Source organism: Larus michahellis, chromosome 2 (assembly GCF_964199755.1).
Source record: "Larus michahellis chromosome 2, bLarMic1.1, whole genome shotgun sequence".
Lineage (NCBI taxonomy): Eukaryota > Metazoa > Chordata > Aves > Charadriiformes > Laridae > Larus > Larus michahellis.
The window spans coordinates 31,043,098-31,055,362 of record NC_133897.1 but is presented as its reverse complement, the minus strand read 5'-3'; the positions used below and the strand labels follow the sequence as shown (position 1 = coordinate 31,055,362).

Sequence of the window (12,265 nt, the reverse complement as noted above, 5' to 3'; positions counted from 1 at the left end):
ATCACTGGTCAAGTCAGCTTAGATAACATATCTTTTCTGAGGTACAAGATAGCACTCTATTTAAGTATTATGAAATTAGTAGTTGTGTTGTGATGCAATGTTCCAGTCCAGTAGAAAAATGTCATCTTTTGTAAACAAATAAACAAAAACGTATCTTCACAGTAAAATTGATGACAAAGATCAGGTGGAAAACTGACTGTGGAAAATAATTCCTATGTTTGACAAGCATGCCATCTCTTGATCCTGTCCCTTGGAATGGTGATGTTTCCATTTTTCCAAGCCAAAATCACAGTAAGGTGCAGCCTGCGTTTGGCCACACCTGAGCAATCCAACACAGAAAAGGACATATGAAGTGTAAAATGATGCTGTTCAGATTGTAGTGCATTAAAAAATGACCACTCCTAGTGAAAAAGATCCTGTATATCTTTTATGTAAAACATATGCTACTTATGTAGTGTCTGCATAGAAAATGCATTTGTTCCACTTGAAAAAATTCAGTACGATTTTATGGCTAAAATTTGAAACAAATGAAAGCCTAGGAGATCTCTTCTCACCATGCTGCCTCTACTCCCAGGGCCAAAGACTGTGACCTTATTCCACATGTAGCTATGTAAGGGGGCTCTCTTGAAAAGTTGTCCATCAGTAGGGATGGAATGAGTGATGTTACGTTTATTCTTACTGGTAAATTAGTGATTTCTTGCAGCACACTTCAGGATGCTGTTGGGATATATTTTTAGCTCTCAACAGGCACATCCAGGAAAGCGTCCCTGGTCTTCTTCAACCAGACTGGATTTTTATGGTTCCTGATTTAGCTATGAACTGTGTTCTTTTTACTTCTGATTATATGCCCCTTTGTAGCAAATTCAAGCCTTGTTCATTCAGCCTAAATTTCAGCTGTGCTGCATGTCTTGAAATAGGATTATCTACATGTTTCCTAAGGGATGATGAGAGTAATGAGAAATTAGTCCACAGTGGGCTAGTTTTTCATGAAAATTCCGTACTTCTATGTATATTCTGGTTTTGTTAACAGAAACCGACCTTCATATTTTGAATTGCCAGCTCCCTAGAGTTTCTCTGATCTCCAAACTGTATTAAAAAAAAATAGAATGTTTCAGTAAACTGTCCTTCGTCAGTTCAATTCTGATGTAAACATCATAACTGGCACAAAAGTGCTCCTCTATTTAGTAGTTAACTGATGTTAAGAAGGTTCATTATCATAAATAAAGGTAATATCCAACTGGGGTTTCTTATAAGCATTGCAAGTGTAATAATAGTGTGCAATAAAGGTTCTTGTTTTTGTAAATCAGCTTTTATAATGCTAAAGTTGACGTGCTTTTTTTTGGTATATATTGGATGTGAAGTGAATGACAGAATTTCAAATTTCCAGGTAAGTACTCGTGAAAGAAAAACAGTAAGTCTGGTGTAGAGCACGTTCCAGGAGCATGAATCCAGGACTGGAATCTTCTCCTCATACTCCTTGTACCACCTCTCCTTTGCTTTAAGCTGAAGGGCTAAAACACTGATATTAACTTGGGATGAAATCATCTATTTTATCCCCCCTGTGGAATATAAATGTTAAGGGATGTATATCGTTTTGTAAAAAATACACTGAATCTTCATTAAATTAGTAACGCTTCTCTAATAGTTTTAAAAATCTGACAGTAGTTCATATTTCATAAAGGATGAGGTAAGTTGCCTAAAAATATATATACACACCAAGTGCTCTGGTATGTTTTGAAAGTAATTTCTATTAAAATACTCTACTAAAAAAAAGTTTCAGTGAGTACCCTCAGGTACACCAGGATTAGCTACAACTTGAAGAACTCAATGAGAGGAGTGAATGGTTGCTTTGCCGCAGTATAGCAATGCGGTCTTCTGCACAGGGATTTCTATACTCCATAAACTCTACCCCTATAATGTAGGGCAGCCTTTGAGCTCTCCTATCTTGTGGCTGACAATTGACATTCCTACGGGTCTACGGCGACAGCTGTGTGCCATCCTGTCCTGTTGCTGAGAAAGGCCTCAAAATACTTAGCAAACCACAAGCAGTGGTTGCGTCCGTATAATAGTAGGACTTCCTTCAAGAGACCACATATGGCAAGCATAGAGGACCACAGATATAAGTTGAAGTGGATGCTCATAATTTTATTTCCTCTTTCAGTTTCTTAAAGCGTGAAGTGGTGGAATGGTCCTATTAACCTCGTTGATCTGAATGAAATTTTCACTGCTTGTTGCACAGAGCTTTTAATGGCAAAGCTGGCGGGCCTTAGGCAAAATAAATTTACCTGAGAAGGTAAATCCCTGTGTGGCTTAAAAAAATAAAAAATTAGCTTTTTTAAAGCAACATTTTATTGCTTTAGTTACGTAAATGTCATTCTCAGTTTCCAGCAGCCACTTTGCGCACCCCACCGCTGCTCTGCCCTTGTGCCCGTCCTTCTCCTGGGATATATGACTCAGGCTCTTCTTTTTCCCCTTTTCCCTCCAGGTGTTCTCTACGCTTTCCTCCCATCCCAAAGCTTTCCACATTTCTGACTCTTGACAGCTGGAAATATTTATTTCTCCGATCTTCATGGTATTGCTGGAGTTAGTGGTAGATATGAAATATTGTGATATCTCTCTTAAAACCTGTTTCAAATATCAGTTCTTCCAAAGCAAGACTTTATGGCATGGCAGAACTTTCTTCAATGAGCAATTTATATTCCAGTACTTTCAAGTGTTCAATTTTCAGGGGATACAGAGAAAAATGGATTTGGAAAGGAATGTCCAGTGTCTGCTTCCATTCAAGTATATTGTTTATAATCTATTTCTAGTAGATCAAATGCACAGTTTACAATTCAATTGATGTTCTAGAAAAAAAAAAATAATTCAGCAGAAGCCTTTTCAAAGGTGTGAATCCATTAGGAAAACTAGCAGGTGGAAGGTCTTGCAGTTTGGATGTTTCAGATATGACACAAGACAATTTTGTTTCCGAAGGAAAACCCAAGGTATCCTTAAATAGATGGAAAATTAAATATTCTTTTGTGTTTCTTCTGCTTTGGGATATGTGGCTGAAGTACCAAGGGAATGCCTTCGAACTGCTGTGTTTCTTATTCTTGTAAAGAATAGTTCTTTAATTAAAAAAAATTAACAGTTTTTTGACTTTGTGTTGGGAATGACATTTCAAATGGAGGAAGTGTAAAAATACATTTATTCAACATGATCATTTTTGTATTAAACGTTTCAATGTAATCGGTGGCATAGTTGCGTGTGCTGTCTGTGTCCGTACACTGCTAGAAAAATTAGTGCTTTTTACATAGACTGTGAACAGGAACGCCAACTGGGGTCTGCTGTGCTGGTGATTTCTTGGGTAGATTTCTGCCCACTGAAATAACTAATTACTGTCACATAAAGTATAAAATATGTAAAATAGTAACAGCTCAGTCAATTTATCATAGCTTTGCTGAACTGAGGTGAAAGCTTCCTTATCCCACTCCAATTTGTCGAATTGTTTAGCTCCTTGACTATGAACGCATATTTCCTCTTGTCAAGTCCCTTAGGGAAAAGTTTTTCCCTTGTATTTTTTGCATCATTACAAAACCTGTGACAGGTTTCACAAGTTCTTAACAGACTTAAGATGATATTTTTTTGCTTCTTTCCTTAAAGATTGTCTACCGGAACACTTGAGACAATTTATTTACAGTTCTTGCCCTCAATTTGCTCTAAAGGGCCTGAAAAAACCACACAAACCAAATTCCAAACACACCTTGCAAGGCTGCCAGATTTCTTTAGAATGTGATGGTGATTCTGCAATATAGCAGAATATTACGTTTCAGGTATACCTGCCTGCTTGTTCCTGGTGTGAAATGGGTGTTCTTCAAAACAAGAATGTTTGTATCCAGGAGATGTTTAAGATTATATGCCTTATATGTATTTTTTGGTAAGTTATATGTATACATATGCTGGGAGAAGGAGGACATAATTTATGTAATGGAGAAATGGAGAATAAGTTAAAATACAGATAGTACTAATGAGAATACTGGTAAAAAATTCAAACAGTTTAAGGTGAATACAATGGCTAGAAATTCTAGTTTTCTCTTTTGTGCAGAAGGCGGGCAAACCAGAGCTTGTGTGAACAAAAGGGAAAACAGCTTCCACCTAGGCTACCCTTTTTGCCAGCTCCTTCCCTTCCTCATTCCGAGCTGCCGTCCCTGAAAGCTCCACTTCACAACCAATCTCAGCACTAGCCGTGTGGTTGTACACAGGCCACGTGCATAAAAATATGTACTGCCTTTCAAGTAGGGCCAAGAAACTGCATCTCGGGCAAACATTGTTAGTGTTAGTAGAAAAACCTATTATTCAGTATTAAAAATGGTTTTGCATAAGGCCTGGGAAAACTCAGTCTGTTTGTGGGTGCTGCTGAGACCCTTAAAGTTACTGTATGACCAACTTGTATGGCCAAATGGGATACAAATGACTTTGACCTGAATCTTTGCTCTTTCTGATAGAAATAGGAACTTAGGAGGAAATTTTAGTTTGGCCATGCTGTTTTGTGTAGGTTTCATCATGAGTACCTGAGTCATTTTAGCTTTCCATTTTTAGTCCTCTGGGAGGTAGGACCCCCCACCCCCCATAAAGGTTTTACTTTATAATATTAAATTCAATGAGATTTATTAAAAAGGAATAGGAAAGAGTAGTGAATTTGTGAAGTTAGTGATATTTCTGAGAGATCTGAAGAAAAGAAGACTAAGGTGGAGGATCTAATGGCCATCTTCAACTACCGATGGAGCGCTTACAGGAAAGGCAGAACCACACTCTTTTCAGATGCCCAGAGAAAGGATAATTCCAAATGCTGAGAGTAAGTTAAAAAAAAAAAAAAGGCACTTTTGATATTTTGTACATTGCTTTTCTTAAATCTAATAAAAATAACATTAATTCTCCTAAAATATTTTTTTAATAATGAAAATTAAACTGGTTAGCATGGTAAGCATTTAGTTTACATATCACAAGATTAACATCTGTGTATTTTTTTAAGAACTATTGTAAACACCATGTTTTGGACTGTTGTCCCTTTTATGTGTCCCTTTTATACTATGATTTGATTTATAGAGCAGGTTTCTGCAAAATTCTGAATGTCGCTGTAGATTGATCACACCGTTGCAGGACATGCAATCAAGCTCACAATTACTCGGTCATAGATATTGGTGCTAAGCTTATATTTAGACAAGCATTTGACATATCAATCAATGTGATACCAAGAAAGATTGATTAAAGTTGATTATGCCATAATTCATTTTTGCTATGCGGAAAAAAAAAATAGGGGATACTAATGAAAAAAGGTATTCTTTTCACGTGGAATATTTAGATTCCATAGAATGTCTAAAGCTCTTTTAGAAGAAGTGAATAAAAGTGGCATTGATTCACTGCTTTCCTCAAAGTGTGCGAAAATAAATGGAACTTGAAAAAATTATATAAATTGCTGCAGTAGTTGCTGCAAGGAAAGAGAAATCTACTGGAGATACCAGGACAAACATATCAACTTACAACTTTGCCTGTTTATTTCAGAAGATTTGGGTACTCGTGGTTTGCCTGGCTTTGCTTCTTATCTATGTCTGAAGGATATCTGTGTGAAAAGTCTTGTTTCTTTTTCAGGTTTGAAGTTTCTGACATCCAGGAAGGAAACCCCAACACTTTCATTATTAAAAAGGGAAATGTAACAGCACTTGGGAACACTCTTTCATAATATGAAGTGAATATTCATCTTCCTAAGAAAGACTTCTCCTTAAGAAAATGTATGAGATGCTGTCATTGGCTGTTTAATAATTCCAGAAGTTGAGTGATTTACGCCAGAACTGGAGAGCTCTGTGTTTGCCTGCCATCTGTCCTAGCTAATCTCTGAATTCCATCTACGAACGTGGATGACTTACAACTTCCCTGATTAATGGCATCTATCACTTTCTTCGTAACACAGAGCAATTAATCTTGCCCCGTCCCAGGGGTCCGCCGCAGTAATAGGTTCGGGGGGAGAAGCAGCCGGCAAAGTCCTTTTGGAAATAACTCCCTTTTCGTCCTTTTTTTTTTTTCCTCCCTCTTTTTTTTTCTCCTCCCCCCCCCCCGTTCCTCCCCCGTTTCTTCTCTTTTTCCTTCTTTTTTCCTTCTTTTTTTTCTTCTTTTCTTTTTTCTTTTTTTTTTCTTTTTTCTTTCTTCCTCCCCTGCCCCCCGTCCCTCGCTGTTTCAGACGGAGCATCAGCGCCAGGAGCTCCCTGACCCCGCTCTGGCCGTGCGCCCAGGCGCGGTGTCTCCGCGCTGCCCGCCCGCCCGTCCTTCCGCGGGGCTGGGGCCGCGCTGCCCAGCGGGCTAAGCTCGGATCCGATGGAGGGGGCGGGCAGGTGCCCGCTCGGGCCGGGCCGGGATGAAGAGGAGGAGGAGAGGGCGGCCGCAGCTGCATTGCGGATGGAGCCGCTGGCTCCCGGGGAGGGGCGGCCGCGTGATGCCGGCGGGGGGCGGGTGAATGCCCGCGGAAGGGAGCGTGGGCGGTGCGGGGCACCGGGCGGGCGGAGGGGGGCGCGGAACCTCCGCCCCGACCCGCCGCAGGAGGGAGGTGCCGCCGCGTCCCGGCGCGGGGAGCGGAGCGGAGCGGCCGCGGTGAGTGCGGGCGGGCGCGGCGCTCCCGGGGGGCGCCCCCCCACTGCCGAGGTTCGCCCCGCCGGCGAGGTGCGCGGAGTTACCGCGGGGAGGAGCGGGGAAGGCGCGCAGCAGCCCCGCGGCGCTGGGGTGGGAAGTTGCGGGGCGGCTGCGGCGGGGCCGGGGTATCACCTGCGCCGTCCCCGCTCCGCGCTCGGCCTCCCCCCGCCGCTCGGCCCCGTTAAACCGGGACTTCGGCCGCCGTGGCCCGGCAGGAGCGCGGGTCCCCCGGCTGCCCCGGCTCGGGGGTGAAGGAGCCGGGAGTTGGCTTGTTCTGGAAGTCGGTGCGAAGTGTTAGCGCCGTGGAGTCGCAAAGGCGGCGGGGCGTCCGGCTGGGGCAAACTGCTGGGGAATTTTGGAGCTGTTTTGACAGAGTTTAACGATCTTGGAAGCTTAGCTGTGGTTACGCTCTCGGGGAGGCAAACAAACCCGCGTGACGCGAAGCCGTGCCTATAAAAAGCAAAGAACACGCTGGGTGCGAAGATGCCGTCAAGAGCGGGTTTGCCGGGCTTCCCCTAACCGAGCCGTGGGGTCAGGAGTGAAACTGTCCAGCTGCTTTGGAAAAGCAATTGATTGCTGTCTCTGAAAGGCACTAGACAAAAAAAAAAATAATAATAAATCTCATTTGTCAGATCACTTTGTGCGTGTTGCAGGAGTTGGGTTGTAGTTGGTCCCTTTATATAGTAGCGGAATCACAGCTCTGTGCGTTGTGCCTGAAAGTTAACAGTCCTGTTACTAACGGGGTTATAGGGTGTTCTGCGACAGGACTGGTGAAACTGGTGCTGAAAAAGAGTAGCAAAGAGGCACAGGAAAAGACAGCAAAGACTGGATGGGGACAGGCTCGTATCCCATACGCTGAGAGTTCTCCTAGAACACTCTTAAACAAAAAGAAAGTAAAGAAAAAAGTATGATTAAAAAAAACAAAAACAAAACACTGTTCTAGTAAAAGCCGTTGGCATAAAGTTAAATTCAAGGTGATGGTGTTTCCTTTTATTTGGCTTAAGTGAAATGTAAATCTGTGGTATTATGGAAACTGAAAAAAATAGTTCTGCGTTACGGATGCGTGTTTGTGTGTAGTATGCACTAGTTAATGTGTAACACTAAGGTTGGGTTGCTTAAATCTGAATTAAAATTTTGATATGGCTATATTTAGCAATTTATGCATCAGCACTAAGTTTGATGGAGCTGCACTGATGAAAGTTGTTTTAACAGGCTCCTGTGCTCTGTTAAAATATCTACTTTTTTAAAAAAAATCAGCTTATCATTTAGTTTTAACGTTTGTAGGATAACATAGTAAAATTATTTGCCACTTCTGTATAGGTTACAGGACCTATCCTGTCATTTCCTAATTTAAGTCTTCTTTTCCAAAGATCCTATTGAGAAAGCCTTTTTTTTTTTTTCTTTTTTTTTCCTCTTTTTTTTTTCTTTTTTTCTGACAGATCTTTTGGAGGGCACCTGGAACACAGCAGGGAATAGATGTTATCAAAGTTGCTTGGGAACAGCATACTGTGCTTAGGGAGCAGGTGATTTTGTTCTTAAGGCACACGTTGTCCACGACATGTTACTGTTTTGGCTGCACTATTGGCTTTATTTTGGAATGACTTAGTTTTTATTAAAGCCATCAGTATATTATTAGATAATAATTTCAGTCTATTTTTTAATCAAGATTCACACGACTGGTTGATTTTGGTAGATCTGTTGTGACTTGAGATTTAGCAGGACAGTGGTGACGTTTCTTTTCCTTACCTGAGGTTATCAGAAGTTTCCCTGGGTTTATGGCACTGCTGGAGGAATGCATGTTTTCTGGTGAGATGGAACTTGCTCTACTTTGCCCAGATTTTTTGCCCTTGGATCGGATGGAGGCTCAGTATTGTCAATGACTTGTCTTTGTCAACTAAGGATTTTAGGGCATCTTTAGCAACTCTCACTTTATTCCTGGTGCTTTATAATTCATTTTACTGGCCAGTACAACATACCAGAAATTCCAGCTGCGGTTAGGCACTTGGATCCACATTTATCTTCCCACATAGAGCATTTTATGACAAGAGGGAGTAGGGGGAAGCTGACGAAGTGATAATATTCTGACATAGTAATTCTACAGGCTATATATCATGTCAGTGTACCGTATATTACAGGAGTGGTACGTAGTGTATTTGTCACGGCTGGCCATAAGAGAGGGGGGAGGGAGCTAGGGTTGCCTCAGTTAGGCCTTCCTTTAAATCCACAGGAGAGCAACAAAGTTTTTATCGGGATCCTATTGAAACATTAATGTGGTCAGAGGAGGCGGGGATAATTTTAACTATTAGCTTGCACTTGATACTAAAAATCTTATTGAATTAATGAATTCCACTGTAGTAGCCAAACCCCAGGCTTTCCTCAGTAGTTCCTTTGGCAATGATTCGGTCAACATAAGCTGGGAGAAATTCCTTATCACTTCTCTTTTCCTGACTGCTTAAATTCTAAAGTTGCAAGTCACTGCTTTATCCCCATTAATCAATAGTTAATCAATGTATACAAAAAGTATTCAGAACGTAACCAGGAGGAAAAAGCATTTTACTTTTTATCTTAACGCTGCAAAACTGTATAAATTAATTTTTATCCATAGCACAGTCTGCCAGCTCCATTTCATTAGAGTGAAAAGACAGTATCTAGGAGATATAAGGGATATCTTGGGAGTTGTTTCTTTCATAACGTGATAAAGAATTCTTGCTGCTTCACTTATTTTCTCATGTGCTTGCAACTTGTACCTGACAGGGTTTGAAACCAGGATTAAATTCATGGTGAAGGAGATGCAGGAAAAGATGAGCTAGAATGCAAATATGCACATACATTACAGCCATCGGTCTGCTATTCTGGATTGTTCTGGTGTAAAAGTTACCCTTTCTTCCAGAAATAAAACTAGTCATGAGCTAAATACATTCAATATCTTCTTTGAGCTGTTAGTTTTACTTCTTATAAGCATAGAGTGCTTACAAGTGTCAGAACTGTGCCCTCTCCTCAAACTACCACATGCAAGGGAGATACCTGAATAGTACAAGAAGCGGTTCTCAAATTTATTTCAATTTGCAGACCACTAACAATTTTCTAGTGGAAATCAATTTTTCCACTTAGATCTTACTGTCAGTAGGACTGTTTTTCTTAGTTAGGTATATTAAGTCTCTTGGAGGTCATTTGGGTACTACAGGTTGAAACTTACTATTATAAAATTTGAGAATCCGCTTTAACTTTCAGACGGTTGACTGGTGGTGTGTGAATGTATAGCAGCTTTCTTGAAGTTTATGAATGAAAAGCAGTCTCTCTTTCCCCAGTTGTCCTTTTCTCCTCTGCTGTACATTTGGCAAAAAGGTCGATGTCACAAGTTGATGAAGTTAAGGCCTTGGAATGTTGTTGTAATTAATTACTCCTCACGTTCATAACATATCTAAGATTTGTTCTGTAATAGAAACTTAGGGGGTGATTTGGAAATAAAGGAGGTATTCACCTGGACTACTGATGTAATGCAAGAATGGAAAAAGCAAAATATAACCTTATGATGCCTGAGGAGGGACGGCTTTGAAAGATCTGGAAAAATATTAATGTCATCTCGCAACAACTTACGATGAGATGAAATGTTCTGATCACTCATGTTCAAGAAGAAATAACTGAAACTGGACCAGGTGTTGAGAAGAGCGAACAGGATGGTCTGAATATATAGTGAGCCTGCCCTGTCACAGAGAGAAGGGAGATCCTGGCTTGTTTGTCCAAGTGAAATCCTAAGTAGGATATGGACTCCACGTGCAAATTCAGGAGGGGATCAACTCAAGGGAAGCAGAATCTTGTGATAAAGCACATTGCTGGCACAAGAACAGCTGAGTATCTGCTACCACTGAATAAAATTTTCTTGCGGAAATTTGGAGAACATTCCCCTTTTAGAGGCAAGTGGGTTCTGAAGCACCCAGTGACAGCAGAGAGGGGTGGGGAAATACTGTGGAATTTTTGAGATGGAGTTTGTTTATTTTCCAGACGAATTATATGCGTAGCAGCGGTATGGGTCCAGGGAAAGAGTTGCATTTAACTTCTGTCAAACCTTTAAATGTCATGCTACGTAAAGTGCCAATCCAGTTCCCCTTCAATCTGTTCAAAACGGAGCTTTGGAAACCCTTCATTCTTTTTTGGCTCTTGCCAATGTTTAACCCCTCTCAAGTGACTTCTCCTCTTCTACGTCAGGTTTAAGCTGCTTGTCTGCGCCTTAGCAGGCTAAAGCCGCATTGTGTGCGGCCTGTCTCTCTATTCTTGTTTCTTTGGCCTTTCCTTCAGCAGCCCTCTAGGCTGCCTGAAGCAGCAGATTAATCTCTCCTTCTCTCTCGTTCCTCCACCCGTGTTTAGGTCTGGCTCCCTCTCCGTATCGACCTGACACACTCTTATAAATTCCTCCTGAAAATGCATAATATTCAAAATGGTTTCCACGCATACCCCTTTCATAAAAGGAATATGAATAAATGGGCAATGTAGATGCTTGTAGACATTCTTTCACCCTAAAGTATCAAGAGCAGCAAGGAAAGTGTCCACAGAAGTCTGTGGAGCTGAAACTCTGATGACGACAGAGAATTTTAGAAGAATAGGAAAGACAAGTTTAGAAGAGCTTTTAATCTGGGGGATCTCACTCTTTTTCTCTCTTTCTCTTTTTGTGCACTGCATAAGAAAATGTCATTTTGCTTTTGTGTGGGATGGCAGCATCTTTAGCGGAATTACTTGCATTTCAGATAATAGCACAGGCTTCTATTTAGTTTCAGTTGTTCCTTAGACAGGTCTTTCGTATTAATCCATTAGCAGCCATTGTAAAGGATGTGCAGTACTCTTTCTGGTTAAAGTCAGAATGACAAAGTTTGGGAAATTGTCACTTGGCAGATACTTAAGTAACCCATATACTTTGGGACTACTTCTTCGTCCATTTGGGTAGAAACGAGTTTTTTTGTTAAATAAAATACAATTTTATTTAGTAGAAAGGTACTTTAAATGGGTAATTTTGAATGTCATAGATTCCAAAAGGAGCAGGATAAGTGATACTAGCCCGCCTCTCTCCCCTGGCATTAGAAGATCATTGAATCATAGAATTGCCTAGGTTGGAAGGGACCTTTCAGATCATCTAGTCCAACTATCAGGCACCACTGAACTATATCTCTAAGCATCTTTTAAATACCTCCAGGGATGGTGACTCAACCACTTCCCTGGGCAGCCTGTTACAATGCTTGATAACCCTTTCAGTGTAAAAATTTTTCCTGCTATCCAATCTAAACCTCCCCTGGCACAACTTGAGGCCATTTCCTCTTATCCTATCACCTGTTACTTGGGAGAAGAGACTGACCCCCAGCTCTCTACAACCCCCTTTCAGGTAGCTGTAGAGAGCGATAAGGTCTCCCCTCAGACTCCTTTTCTCCAGGCTGAATAACCCCAGCTTCCTCAGCTGCTCCTCATAAGACTTGTTCTCCAGACCCCTCACCAGCTTCATTGCCCTTCTCTGGACGCGCTCCAGCACCTCAATGTCTTTTTTGTGGTGAGAGGCCCAAAACTGAACACACTACTCGAAGTGGAGCCTCACCAGTGCCAAGTACAGGGGATTAATAGT

General features: G+C 41.3%; 1 protein-coding gene across 1 annotated transcript in view; it reads left to right on the top strand.

The window, feature by feature from the left end:
* THSD7A (thrombospondin type 1 domain containing 7A) overlaps nt 1-12,265 on the top strand; it is a 327,266-nt gene that overhangs the window by 15,869 nt on the left and 299,132 nt on the right. The window contains exon 8 of the mRNA XM_074574765.1: nt 2,486-6,621. The gene's annotated coding sequence lies outside the window, so the exon portion shown is untranslated. The remainder of the gene's footprint in view (nt 1-2,485; nt 6,622-12,265) is intronic.